This window comes from Protopterus annectens, chromosome 4.part1, assembly GCF_019279795.1.
Source record: "Protopterus annectens isolate FY-2018-M chromosome 4.part1, PAN1.0, whole genome shotgun sequence".
In the NCBI taxonomy this organism is placed as follows: domain Eukaryota; kingdom Metazoa; phylum Chordata; order Ceratodontiformes; family Protopteridae; genus Protopterus; species Protopterus annectens.
In genome coordinates, this window is record NC_056734.1 from 277470327 (window position 1) to 277483720 (window position 13394).

Sequence of the window (13394 nt, forward strand, 5' to 3'; positions counted from 1 at the left end):
GCGTATAGTACTAAGGTCACATGCTAGGTTAATGTTCTTACAGTGAGTCATCCATCTACTATGCTTTCTACAGATAGTCAGCATAGCAATCAAGGAAGGTCACACATTGCCCTGTATGCAAAGTACAGATCACCCCTGAGTAGTCTATATGCCACAGGTGACAATGACACTCATTGCAGATGATCCCCACTGACCACATACTGAAGACGTGAACTGTCCTTGCGAGAGGCCATACTATTGTGTGCAATTGCCAGTACTTCTTAGGAAGGTACGTCAACAACTGGCCATTGCACTCAGATATTGGCATGCTGAGGGAAGGGTACGTGGAGGCTATGAGTATGTCATTTACTGGTGACTGTGGCCTAAGCTATGCCATATGATCCCTGCCATATTACTGTAGAGACATGGTGATCTGAGGCACATTAGGTATAAACCTGTGTGACCAGGTCTGTGTGCCCAGCTTTTTCATCTCTGAGATAGGTGTGCTACAGGCTGCAGCTACTGCTGCAGGTAGTAGACATAGGCAGAGAGTATGAAAACTTTGGAGGACAACAAGCTGTAGGAGTAACTGTCAGCTGTGTGAGCTGTGTCAGCCTTGTTGTAGAGCCTGGCTAAGAGTGAGAGTACCATCTACACTCCAATGAAGGCATGTACTTAAGGTAAGTATGTTAGGCAATGGTATCAATAACAGAGTACTAGGCAACATGTTTGGTGTGTCCTTGAGCAAGACGGGGTGTATATATATATATATATATATATATATATATATATATATATATATATATATATATGTGTGTGTGTGAATATGTCCACCATTTGGTCATCTGCCAGGCCATGTATTACAATCTGGTAGTGATTTGCATTGTGTATGAGGGCAGTCCTTGTTACAAGCAGGGATTTCAAATGTATATGCTCATTGTTCAGCTGTGGTGATCTGCATTGTGACTGTAAAAGTATTGTGTGGTGAACTCTGATATCAGTGGCCCTCATTCACGGTACCTGAGTTGACATTCTCTGTGAATGCATATTAATGCATGATGTGACAATTTATGCACATATATATTTGCTATAGGGATATGTGAAGTGTGTTGCTACCTGCAGGCCTGTGACTTTCATCAGTTAAAAGCAGTCAATTAATTTGACATGCATTGTGTGGTTAAACAGTGCATGACTTTGTCATTAATTGCTGGCTGCATAATACTGAAAATTCAGTGCTACATACCACTGGATTTGAACCCAGGACTGTGTGTGGCAAAAATGTACTGTTTATGAGGCATTTAACAGACTGATCTACTGAGTCACTGATGCAGCAGGTGTATTTGCAAGACATATGTGCACACCTACAGGCTGTGACAATCATGTTCTACATCCATCAGTATGTAGAAGGCTTTATATGGATGTATTTCTGCACCAGGGTCCCAGTTGCACATGTATTTTGCCATTAGTACCTTACCAGGTGTCTTTCTACTTGTTGCTGATAAAAGGGCACATGTACCTGCTATCAGTGGCCTCACTTATATCCATTATTATGTCTTTGGCTTTGTAACATGTACCATTGCACCAGAGTCCCAGGAGCACTCCCATGTTTTCCATTAAGTTTTATTCATGTTTGTGTGGTGTGGTGTGCAGCTCCGCTGAAATGTCCTTAATGACTGTAACTGGCAAGTACTATGTTTTTTAAAGCATCTATTTTAAGTAAGAGTTGCATGGCATGGCAGGCTAATACACTGGTCTGTAGGTGTGATGTCCTTGGGTTCAAAACACGAGAAGGTGCTTATTTTGTAAATACGTAATAGAATTTTATGGACACATATAATCATTATAGCTTTATTTAGTTGGGCTTAGTGAAGCTGCAGAATGAGACATGGCACATAGCATTGCACTAACAAATATAAAAAAAGAAAAATGGGGAGATAGGAAAGTAGTGTTATGGGGTGCAAGCAGGGGGAAAACATAGTAGAAGGCAACTGTGCACGACAGAATATGTACATAGATTTGAACTCTCACCTTTAGTTAGAGGGGTGAGGACAACATAACTGAGTTGTCAAGCCAATTGGACCAAATTACTTGTGTCCAGTGGACACATGGCAAAATGGAGAGCCATGTATGGGGAGATATATTTTTTTGAGACAAGTGCCCATTTTTTTTTTAAGGTGTGAGTGGAATGTTGGGGAAGGGAGATGGGTATGTGTGGGGGAAGTAAGTTGGGTAAGTGAGGATGCATTTGCAGACAGACAAGACATCAGACAGGGGAGGTGTGTTACACATGTGGGAGTGAACACCTTGGATAGGGAGGGTGTTGTGGAATCCAGTCCCATATACCTCCAGAAGGCAGCAGCATGACTCACATCCCTACCCATGGGACTGCCGGTACTGCTCCTTCAATGCCCTGAGGGTGGCAGTGCTGAAGGCTGGGCACCAGGGTTAGGTTGCTCCACCAGCTCATCCAACATGCCCTCAATCCTGTGCAGGCAGTGGTCAAACCCACGTTAGACTATCCTGTGCACCAAGACTGGCAGCTCATCCTGGGTGACAACACGCCCTCCACCACTGGTCCCAAAGGGTGATACTACCTGACACCGCAGGAAGTGCAGGGGCAGCAGAGGGGCACCACCACCTAGGTCCCAGATGTACTGGGACCTGGTGCCACAGCTGGTTGAGGCAAGATAGGGGCATCTTCCAGAACTGGCCTACCTTGATGAGCTGTGGTGATAGAGGTATAACAATAGGTTAAGGTTAGTAATAACCAAACCTTTGTTAGTATTAACAGAATGGAGCATCATTTTAATTCATACAAATACATATTAATGTATAGTATGCATAACACAACAGTAAATAACATAACAGTCAGTATGGTAACAGCATGAAGTAATAAGTAAGCCATAAAGGCAACAAAATAGTTAGTTTAACAAAGTATGTTAATAGTGAATCATAATAACACATAAAATATTGCATCACATTTTGCAAAAATATAGTTAAACAACATATGTTAATATTAAATCATAATAATAAATAAGAATAATAAATAAATGAAGATAAGGGATGGGGAGAGAGAGAAAAACATTCCATTAGTGGCTCTGCAGATTATATCCCTGAAAACACTGATAATAAATGCTCTATAAGTGTTTCATGTCAGTTTTGGTACAGTGACTACAATTCTCCTATAGCTGATGTAACACTTACATAACTCTCAAGCTGTTAGCATAGGCCAGTATGGGCCAATTTGGGCCAAGCAGTGGCAAATGCAGGTACACAACTACAGAAAACAGTTTCACATAATGTGGACTTATATAACTACCAAGATGTTCTGTAAGCAGATTTGGTAATACATTGCATTCCAGGTAGACTTTCTCTGGCAATCCTGTGACAGACAGATTAGGCAGTTTTAAGTACATTACGAGAAATTGTGACACTTGAGAGGCATGAACTAGACAGCCGTCATAGCTTAGTTGGGAGGCATGGGGATAGAACCCAATAGCTGTGGCTGCAGGGGGCATCTGCAAATAATGTAATAATTGACTGCAGCAACTTAGTACAGACATGCAAATAAACAGATTTATTTATGAATCAGCAATGTTGGTGAACACTTTCTTGCTATTGATTTTAAAATTCAGTGAAATCTAAACACAATATCTGCTCATAATATGGGCTACCTCACCCATATACCTTTTGTTCCCGGGGAGTGAGAAAATGTGAGCATTAAGTGACCGATACTGAAAATTTAGTGCTACACACCACTGGATTTGAACCCAAAAATGTGTGTGGAAAAATGCATTGTGTACAAGGCATTCAACAGACTGAACTATTGAGTCACTGCTGACTACTGAGTGACTGATACTTCCCTAGAGATAACCTGGAACCATACTATGAGCTGAGCAATACAAGTTACAGAACATTCTTCTTGCATTCTAGAACTATTATTGTGTTATAATTGACTGCAGTGACTGTAAAACACACATGCATGGAATACAACCATACTGCATATATTAATACAGCTTTATTTTAGAATCAACAATGCTGATTAACACTTTTTATTGGTATTGCTTTGAAATATCTGTAAAGTCCACACACAATATTTGCCCATGGAGTGGGCTGCCTCACTCATATGCCTTTATTACCTAAAGTAGAAGGAACAAAGAGCATTATGTGACCAATATTGGCCTGGATATAGCCTTGGATTGTACTATGAGTAAAGGAATACAGTTTGCAGGCTATTAGTTTTGCATTCTACAACTATTACCATATTACACTTGACTGCAGCAACCTTACCATAGACATTCAATGCATACAGCTCTACTGCAATGGTTATGACAATAGAATCCTGCTGTACACCATTTTGCTTACTGTTATTGTTTATTGCACTACAGTTGTTATTGTTCATTTATCACACTACAGCTCTAATTGTCCATTTATTGCACTACAGTTGTACATGTTCATTTATTGCACTATAGTTTTTCTTGTGTATACTTTATTGCAGTACATGCTTTACTCTTTCTTGCTTATTGCACTACAGTTAGTATAATATATCCATACTTACCACACTCATGGCGCAACCTGGCCAGCTGCCTGGCATGGGACTCTACATTGCAAGCCCTCTCAGCCGCAGCTGTTGGGAGAAAAGCACACCATTATGCATACCCGTTTTGCAGACATTCAGCTTGCATATTGCTAAAACAGAGGAAAAAATACTTACATATTTGTGGGATTGTGTAATTACGATACATCCTGTTTCTATTTTTACATGTGTAGCAGGTGTCAACTGTCTATATGCAAGTGCTGCTTGGCATTGCTGTGTTCCATGCCACACCATGCAAACATGCAGAAAAATTATAAAAAAAACATTTAATAATAAGTAAAATGATTACAAGTATGTAAAGCAATAGCTTTCAATAAACACCAGAACTCAATCACCAGAAATGTAAAATTAAACTGCAGGATAGAAGTCCATTACTTTAGAAAAACTCTATCTTAATAGCTAAGCTTTCCAAATCTAACTAAAGAATACTGTCCTTGATGTAATCTAATAAATAACAGCAAGGCAAAAAGCAGGCTTATGGTTTTTGGTGAATTTTCTTTCATGGGTGCCCAGTGACTGTAACTGACTGCATTTCACAAACTGCTCAGCACTTGATACATGCTCAGTACTTGGCAAACTGTAGGCTCAGCTGTCTTATTTTAAAAATAACAATCAGGTGTTTGAAAAAAAAGTTATTTTCCTGTCAATCATCTGTTTAAGCAATCACCTAGCAACCAGGAACATTCTAATGACATCACTCACTGTTCAGCTGATTCTCCACAGTACTTTAGAATGTCCCTCTCAAGCATGTGCAATTAGAAATGTATCAAACACTGACAGATTATTTAAACATTCTGTTTATACATATGATGTTTAAAACTTATTTACACATTCACAATTGGACATGCTGGCATACAATACAAGTTAATCCAGAATATACACAAATCTCCTGCCAGACATGTTAACACAGATGACAGTGTTTTCATTTTCTTCAGAATAACTATCTGTTAACAAAGTGGAATAAAGCCTGGACCATAACCAAAACTAGTGACCAGTGGAACCCCCCAGGGCTCAGTACTGGGATATTTCCTTTTTTGTATTCACTTCTCAGATCTTCAAGCAGAGAGACAGGATTTTTGACTAACAATATGTGCAGATGACAGCAAACTAGGGATTGTTGTTAAGTTACCCTATGACACCTAACCCTCCAGAATGAACTCTCCCTGATAAACACTTGGTGTACTAAAGATAGGCTGAAGCTACATGCTAAAAAGCATAGTATCATCATTTTTAGCAAACAACCCCCTCCACTCATTATACTATGGAGACAACACACCACTGAAAAAGGAAAATGTAGAAAGGGATCTAGATACTTGGGTTGATGGCTTCCTCTCTTTGATCATCGTGTGACTATGGATGTATAGAAATCCTTTTAGTTAGCCCAGCTAAATGTCAAAGAAGTACTATCAAGGTCTAAAGAGATAATAACTACCTAATACTCAGTATTTATCAGGCAAATTATTGAGTACTACACCCCCTTTGGGATGTGTCTCGTTAGCCATATCAAACAGTTAGAAAAATCCCAAAGAGTCCTAGCCAAAAATATCACAGGCCTGAAGTCCCTAAGCTACCAAAAGGGGCTGGAATGTCTATCACTTAATTCATTGTCTTACACACTTTTGAGGGGAGGTCTCTGTCTCACTAAACCATTAGAGACCCAGTTCTACTGGAGCTGTATCTCCATCAATGCTAGAACCAGGGACCTAAATCTTCACCAAAAGATAAATAAAAAAACTATGGAAGGCAGCTTTATAACCAAATGGCTTCTAAACATTTGGAATGAATTTGCTCTGCATGCTAAACAGTGCAACTGCTTAGATGACTGGATGGGTATCCAGAAATTCATCCAGCATTGTCATGTATGGCACTCGGAGAGAAAGGAGGATAGTCTGATGGTGGATACTGGCAAGGTGTGAATGGTCGTAAGACTCAGTTACCTTGGAATATTTAAGAATCTATGACTCTATTACCTAGTTGTCACCATTTTGTTTAATAGCTCAGGTGGCTGCTGGAGCTAGTCAGGTGGAAGAAGAATAAAAATGCATTTGCCTGCTCGTCTCTTCTAACGGAAGGGTGTGGAGACATGCAGGGGACATGACTGTTATACAAATCTCAGAGGGCATGTTGAGACCAGTTGCTGCTGAAAGAAGACAGGCAAAAAAGGGACATATTATCACATAGGTAGGTGAATTTCCTTCATGCTATTATTGAAATTCTAAAGGAAGATATTTTGCACAGATCACACTGCAGGAAACCACCAAATATTGGGATGCTAGTGATGAAAGGTCAGGCAAAAAAATAATGCTCCTCCCATCACAGCACCCTTATATGTCCTGCTTAGTCTGAAAATGTGAGACTTAATCCATGTTTTCTTAATGACTAAGAGATGAAGTTGTTAACTAGCATCCCATCCAAACAACTAGTCAGTTTATATCTTCTAAATTGTTATGCAGCAGTTTTGAATCTGGTTACCTGGGACAGAAAATTTTTGGTTAAGATTGCATGGTCTCATGTTTATTTATTTATTTATGTATTTGACATTTGTTAACCGGGTTAATCCAAATGAGCCATGTGGTCCTTTTTCAGTGGAGACCCGAGGAGAAAAGCTCCAGCATACAACATATAGATTTATGAAATTACAAAGAAAGAATACAGAATAATACATGCATTGTAAAAATAAAGTAATAATAAGGTGCAAAAAAATACATAAATGTACAACTAAACAAAGTACATGAGATGTAGCATTATTTATTTATTTTTTTGCTTGTGAAGAGAGTAGATGTTCATGAAAGAGCAAGTTAGTTTTGCATATGCAAGAATGGAGAGAATATGCTCAATGTGTAATAGTAATGTGTATAGCGAGTCGTGTAAATGTGTACTGCTGTAGTATCATAATGTAGTTAGGTAGGGGTTCGAATCCTGCACTTGCCAACTGTGTGTGTGTGTGTGTGTGTGTGTGTGTGTGTGTGTGTGTCTCCCTGGGGAGGAGTAACCTTTGGGTTGGGAGGATGGCCTAATGGTTAAGGTGCTTGCCTTACAAACACAAAGTGCAGGGTTTGAGTCTCACAAGGGATAACTGGCTAGGCTTAAAATGGCTTGCAAGGGCAGTTAGCTTAGTACTAATCTATGAACCTATGTATTCTGAAAAGTAGAAGAGAGGTGAACAATAAAAATTGGAGAGGAAATGAAAGTTAAGGAGGATTGTGACAAGGGCAGGATCTTGGGTTCAGGAAATATTTTTTAACTTCAGTTTTAAAGGAGCTGCTACTATTAATGCTATGGATGTTAGGAGGAAGCCTATTCCAAGCTAGGGGTATTGAGTGTTTGTACTGGAGTTTGCCAGTATTTCTGTATTATTTAAAGACATCTAGAAAGTTCTGATCAGAGCTTCAAAGTGAGCAAGCTGGGATATAAAGGGATACTATGGAAGATAGACAGGGACAAGCAGAGGGTTTATTTAGTAGGGAGTGTGTAAACTGTAGCTGGGAGAGAAGGAGCTGGGGGAATTCAAGCCACTGAAGTTGTTTTAGGGCAAGGCAATTATGTGATTCATATGGCTGATTGGAGGCAAATCTGGCTATATTGTTATAGGCTTGCTTGAGTTTGGTTAGCAGGGATAGCTAGAAATGCATAAAGATAGGTGAGGCATAGTATAGGCATGGAAGAAGGAAGGCTTGTGCTAGGGTTGGTTCAGAATTGGGAACAAGGAATTTTTTTTTTATTTCTATATAGAAGGCTCAGTGTCTGGCTAGTTTTTTTAATACAGTGCTGAATATGGATGTCAAATTTGAGCTGGTCATCGATTATAGTACCTAGCAGCTTGGTGTGTGGTTCAGGTTTGATAAGAATGTTACTAAGAGAAGAAATAGTGAAGGTGGATTTGTGGTGAGAAAGGGATTTGGGGAGGAATAGTAGGAGCTTAGTCTTTTTGGGGTTAAGTATAAGTTGGTGGTCAGTTAGCCATTTTTCTACAGATGAGACTGTATTTTGAGTGATGGACAGAAGGTTAGATGTATTGTCTCAGAGAGAGATGAAGAGTTCATTCGCTGGTGTATTGTATGAGGGTGGAAGTGGTGCAGAAGGAGTGTAGATTATTAGTGAAGATGTTGAAGAGGAGAGGGACAAGGATAGAGCCTTGAGGGATGCCAGTCTGGATAGGTAGGAAAGTGGAACAGGTGGATTGTCATCTGACAGACTGGAGCCTGTTTGAGAGATAACTTGAGAACCAATGAATAGTAGCTGGAGAGAGGTTAAGTTCAATTAGTTTAGCAAGTAGCTTGGAATGGGAAACAGTATCAAAAGCTTTAGAGAGGTCGAGGAAAAGGCAAGACACAAGATGATTTTTGTCCCTGGCTTCAGCAACAGTGTGAGTGAAGGATAGGCCTGAAGCCATGTTGAGAAGGGGTCAGTAGGTTTTTATCAATTAGATACTTAAGAAGCTGGTTATGAATACATTTTTCGAGGATTTTGTAGAGAGGAAAGAGAATGGCAGTGGGTCTGTAGTTTGATGGATCTGTGGAGTTACCTCCTTTGTGAAAGATTTCTATATATCTGGGACAGTGGATTCTTGGATAGATCTGTTCACTAGGATTGAAACAGGGTAGGCTATAGAATGGACTGCAAGTTTAAGAAAGAGTGGAGGGAGGTTGTCAGTTGAGGAAGAACATGGTATTAGCTTTAATAGAAGGGACTTTATGTAAGTGGTGGAGACAGGGTTGAGAGAGAAAGGAGTGTTCTTGTTTGCAGTATGTGTAGTATGAGACAGGATTTCACTTTGTTGGGATGAATATTATGATGTTTCAACAATAGTAATAATATATACATGTTATGTCTGGTTAAGGCAGTAAATACTCCAATCTCTAGCATCTGACATGTTACTTACAAAGGTTGATGTACAGGAAGATTTCAATGTGCAAGTTAAGATTTCAATGTGCAAGTTTAGATAAAAAGTGCAACTATCTAAGATAGACAGAATAACACTTTATTCAGTTTTAAAGGGGGTATGCTAGAGTACATCAGCTTGTCTCTTAAGCAGAGTTATATGTTCAGTGTACCCACTGTGGAATAGTGGACATTAAAAACTGAAAAATATGCTGTTGCATTTTAAAGGTATTGTGTTTGGTGGAAACTCACAGTTTTTATGCTGTGTATTATTGAATGGATGTGTATATTTCAAGAAATAAGACTGAATGCATGTGATACCTTTGATCTGGGATGTCTCTAGTGGATATTATGGCAGAACAGAACACACAGCAGCAGGAGCTAAGGAGAAGCCCCCATTGTGGTGATTCTAAAAGAGGCACATAGTACAGGAAGACAGAGAAGATTACCTCTCACAGAAGAGGGAGGCATTTGCCAGGACTCAAGTGAAGAAAGATGTAGATTTTACCATAAAATCTTTGAACATGTTACTAGAGTTGCAAATCTGAAGTAATTGTAAGACTTTACATCTTATAAAAAGTGCAATCAAACTTTTAGTTTAATTTACTTGATTTTCACAGTAAATAAATTGCACTAAACTTCAGAAATCTGCCTCTAGTGACTTTTATCCACTACATTGTTGATAGATAATTGTAATGTTACTGCTATAAGTGTGGACTATGTGAGTAGGGATCCTACCCCTGATGATAAATATCCTTGCTAGGTCATAAAAGTTTATCTTAGATGCATACAGCAGAACAGCATGGTGGACCTTAGGAGATAGTAGCACTTGAATTTAGCCATGCCCTCAAGACAAGAGTGTTTGGCCAGAACACTGACAGTGCTGGGACTGCAAAATGAAACAAAACAGGTGGAGATGGTATCTTAGCACAAGACAGAATGTGAAAAAAATAAGCTTAGCATGAGACAGAATGTGAAAAAATAAGCTTAGCAACTATAATGGGTTCAGAGATTCATAGGTTCTTTCTAAAGCTGCAGCCAAAGAGACCTTTGAGAAGTTCAATCCCATCAAATAGTGCTAGTGGGAGACAAGTAATGTGTCTCATTAAGTAGATGTTTCCACATATTCAAGGTTAAAGTGATCTCCTATCCACCCACCCAGACTAGCTTTAAACGTTGCCGAAAGTACCCTGCTTGATATGTAAGGGCAGTCTATTCCAGAAAATGGGAATATATTGGGTTAGGCATCTGATCATTTAGTGGAGAGAGTTACAGAGGGAATATTCTGCAGCAGATCACATTTTGCAACCCATAAATAGCAGGTTTGCATTAATATACAGTAAGACGTGTCAGTGTGGCTATAATAAAGTACATGCCAGTTGGTAGAAAAGTCTTGTAGGAAAGCAACATAAGGGGCAAATTGAAATACACACATATATATATATATATATATATATATATATATATATATATATATATATATATATACATATATACTTGTTAAAACTCAGAAGGATGGTGAAGTGCTTTATTTCCTTATTGAGAAAGAGCATACAAATGCATTAATTAATTGCTATGGTAATTACCTCATTCAATATATGCAAATTGAACAAGCCTAAGTCACATATCTCCAGGCACTATGTGCAAGTTGTTACCTTAGGAAAAATGGTGTCTGTAACTGTCAATGCAAAGGCTACTAGATTAGTACTAAAATATCAGCTAAGCATGCAGTTTCCATGCAAGGAAACGATGATATCAGAATGCCAGAGCTCAGTATACTAAAATAAAATCTCTAACACCAATAGCAGACTACAATTAGATTCAGATACTACTATGGCTTAGTTATAACAGCATTATGCAATTCCTAGTAAGAAACAATTCACTTTAACGGTCCACAACAGTCAAAAAATGGTGTGCTCTAAAGTGATCTTGAAGGTACCTAACAAGAAGTGAGCCTGTAAGGACCAGTAAATGTTAGGCTTTTTCAGATAGTTTTACTGCCTAGAACATCATTGTACATTTCAGTGTACTACTAATGATTTCTATTAAAGGTCATCAAGAATCCCTCCAGAGAAAAAAGTGACAAGTTCCAAGTCATCTTTATGGAGAATTCCCATAAAGGGCTGTGACCTGAGTACCCAGAAATAGTCCCGTTAAACCTTTACAAAGGAATGTCAGAGAGGTTTGAGTTATTGGTTCATAGGTTCATAGGTGTGTACTAGATCAATGGCCCTGGAGTCTTTACAAGCCTAGCCCATAGAAGTGCCCTGGCATCATGCCGCCGTTAGTTCCCAGTGCCTCTATCAAGTAGAGCCACTGGAGTGATCCCCAGGGTGAACTTTCTATTTCCCATCTACTCATCAAGATTTCTCTTGAAAAGGGCCAGTGAGGTGCTCTGCTTGACATGTATGGGAAGTCTATTCCAGAGCATGGGCAGTCCATCTAGGTTATGAACTTGTCCCTCCAGCATGTTCTGTTGATTGTGGCAATGAGGTTAAGGTTCCTGGAGCATGTGGTGCGAAGGGATTGGGATTTCATTAGGTGTAACATTTCTAACAGGGCTGGGTCAGACATGGCTTTGTAAGTCAAGCAGAGATCACGTCTTAATAGAGGATATGAGACAGAGAAAAGCTGGAGCCTTTTGAGTCTGTCCATGTAGGGCATTTGTTTAAGTCCTAGGATCCTCTTTGTGAGGTACTTTTGTGGATTTTCCAGCTGTTGCAGGTGTTTAGTGAGGTAGATGCCAAATGCGGCATTATACTCAATGATCAGTCTAATGAAGAAAGATTATAGAGAGATAATGACCTCTTTCTTCCTGGATGCAAAACCCTTGGTAATGAGATGTGCCACATAGAAGGACTTTCTGACCACAGTGGCAATGTAGTAGTCAAAGGAGAGGTTGCTGTCAACCTGTGCCCCAGATCTCTTATAATGCCTTCAGTGTTCAGTGGGATACCATCAATGTGGTAATTAGTGGGAAGTGAGTTTTTCCCAAAGTTAATGATGATGCATTTTTTGGCATAAGCTTAAGGCCATGGGATTGACACCAGTCGTTGGTCTCAGTGAGGCCTTTCTGTAGGATGTCTACATCACTTGCAATCATCGATAAACATGGTCAGCCAGAGTCCCTCAGTGTTGGCCTGGACTTCTGAGAAGTAGATGCCACACAGGAGAGGACCCGGGACTGATCCCTGTGGGACCCCACTCGTGACTGGTTGACAGTCTGACTTGGAGTCTGCTACTTTCACACTGTGGGTTCTATCTGTGAGCTAGTTTGCAATCCACCTAGTGATATAGGGGTTAATTCCTAGTTTGGTGAGTCTATAAATAATTCCTGAGTGGGGAATGGTATCAAAGGCCTTGACCAGATTGAGGTAGGCTGTATGAACTGTCTTGCCCTAATCCACAGCTCTGGTGAATGACTCAAAGAAGTCAACCAGGTTGAGCAGGCATGATCTACCCTTCACAAAACTAAATCGCATGGGATCCAGAGTTTGGAGATTCCCTATATCCTTGTTAATTAGGTCCATGATGATGCGTTCCATAGCCTTACATATCAGACTTGTCAGGCAAATGGAACGATAATTCCCAAGGTCTGTAGTCGCTCCCCCTTTATGGAGAGGGATGACTATAGCAGTGCACCATTCTGTAGAGACAAAGCCTGAGGTGATGCTGTGATTGAACAGGGCACACAGGTGTGGTGCCAGTTCATTTTGTAATTATGTAGAACACAGCCAGGGATATTGTCGAGTCCCATGGAAGCTGTATTCCTGGCCTTGGACAATGCAGCTTTAACCTGTGCTGCAGTAATGCTGGATGCCTGGCATTCTTCTGGTATTGTGATTGGTCCTTTAGGGGAGAGAGAGGGGTAAAGTTGCACTGAATCTGTCAGCCAGTATGTTGGCAATATCTATTGGGTCAGTATAGGAGGTACCAT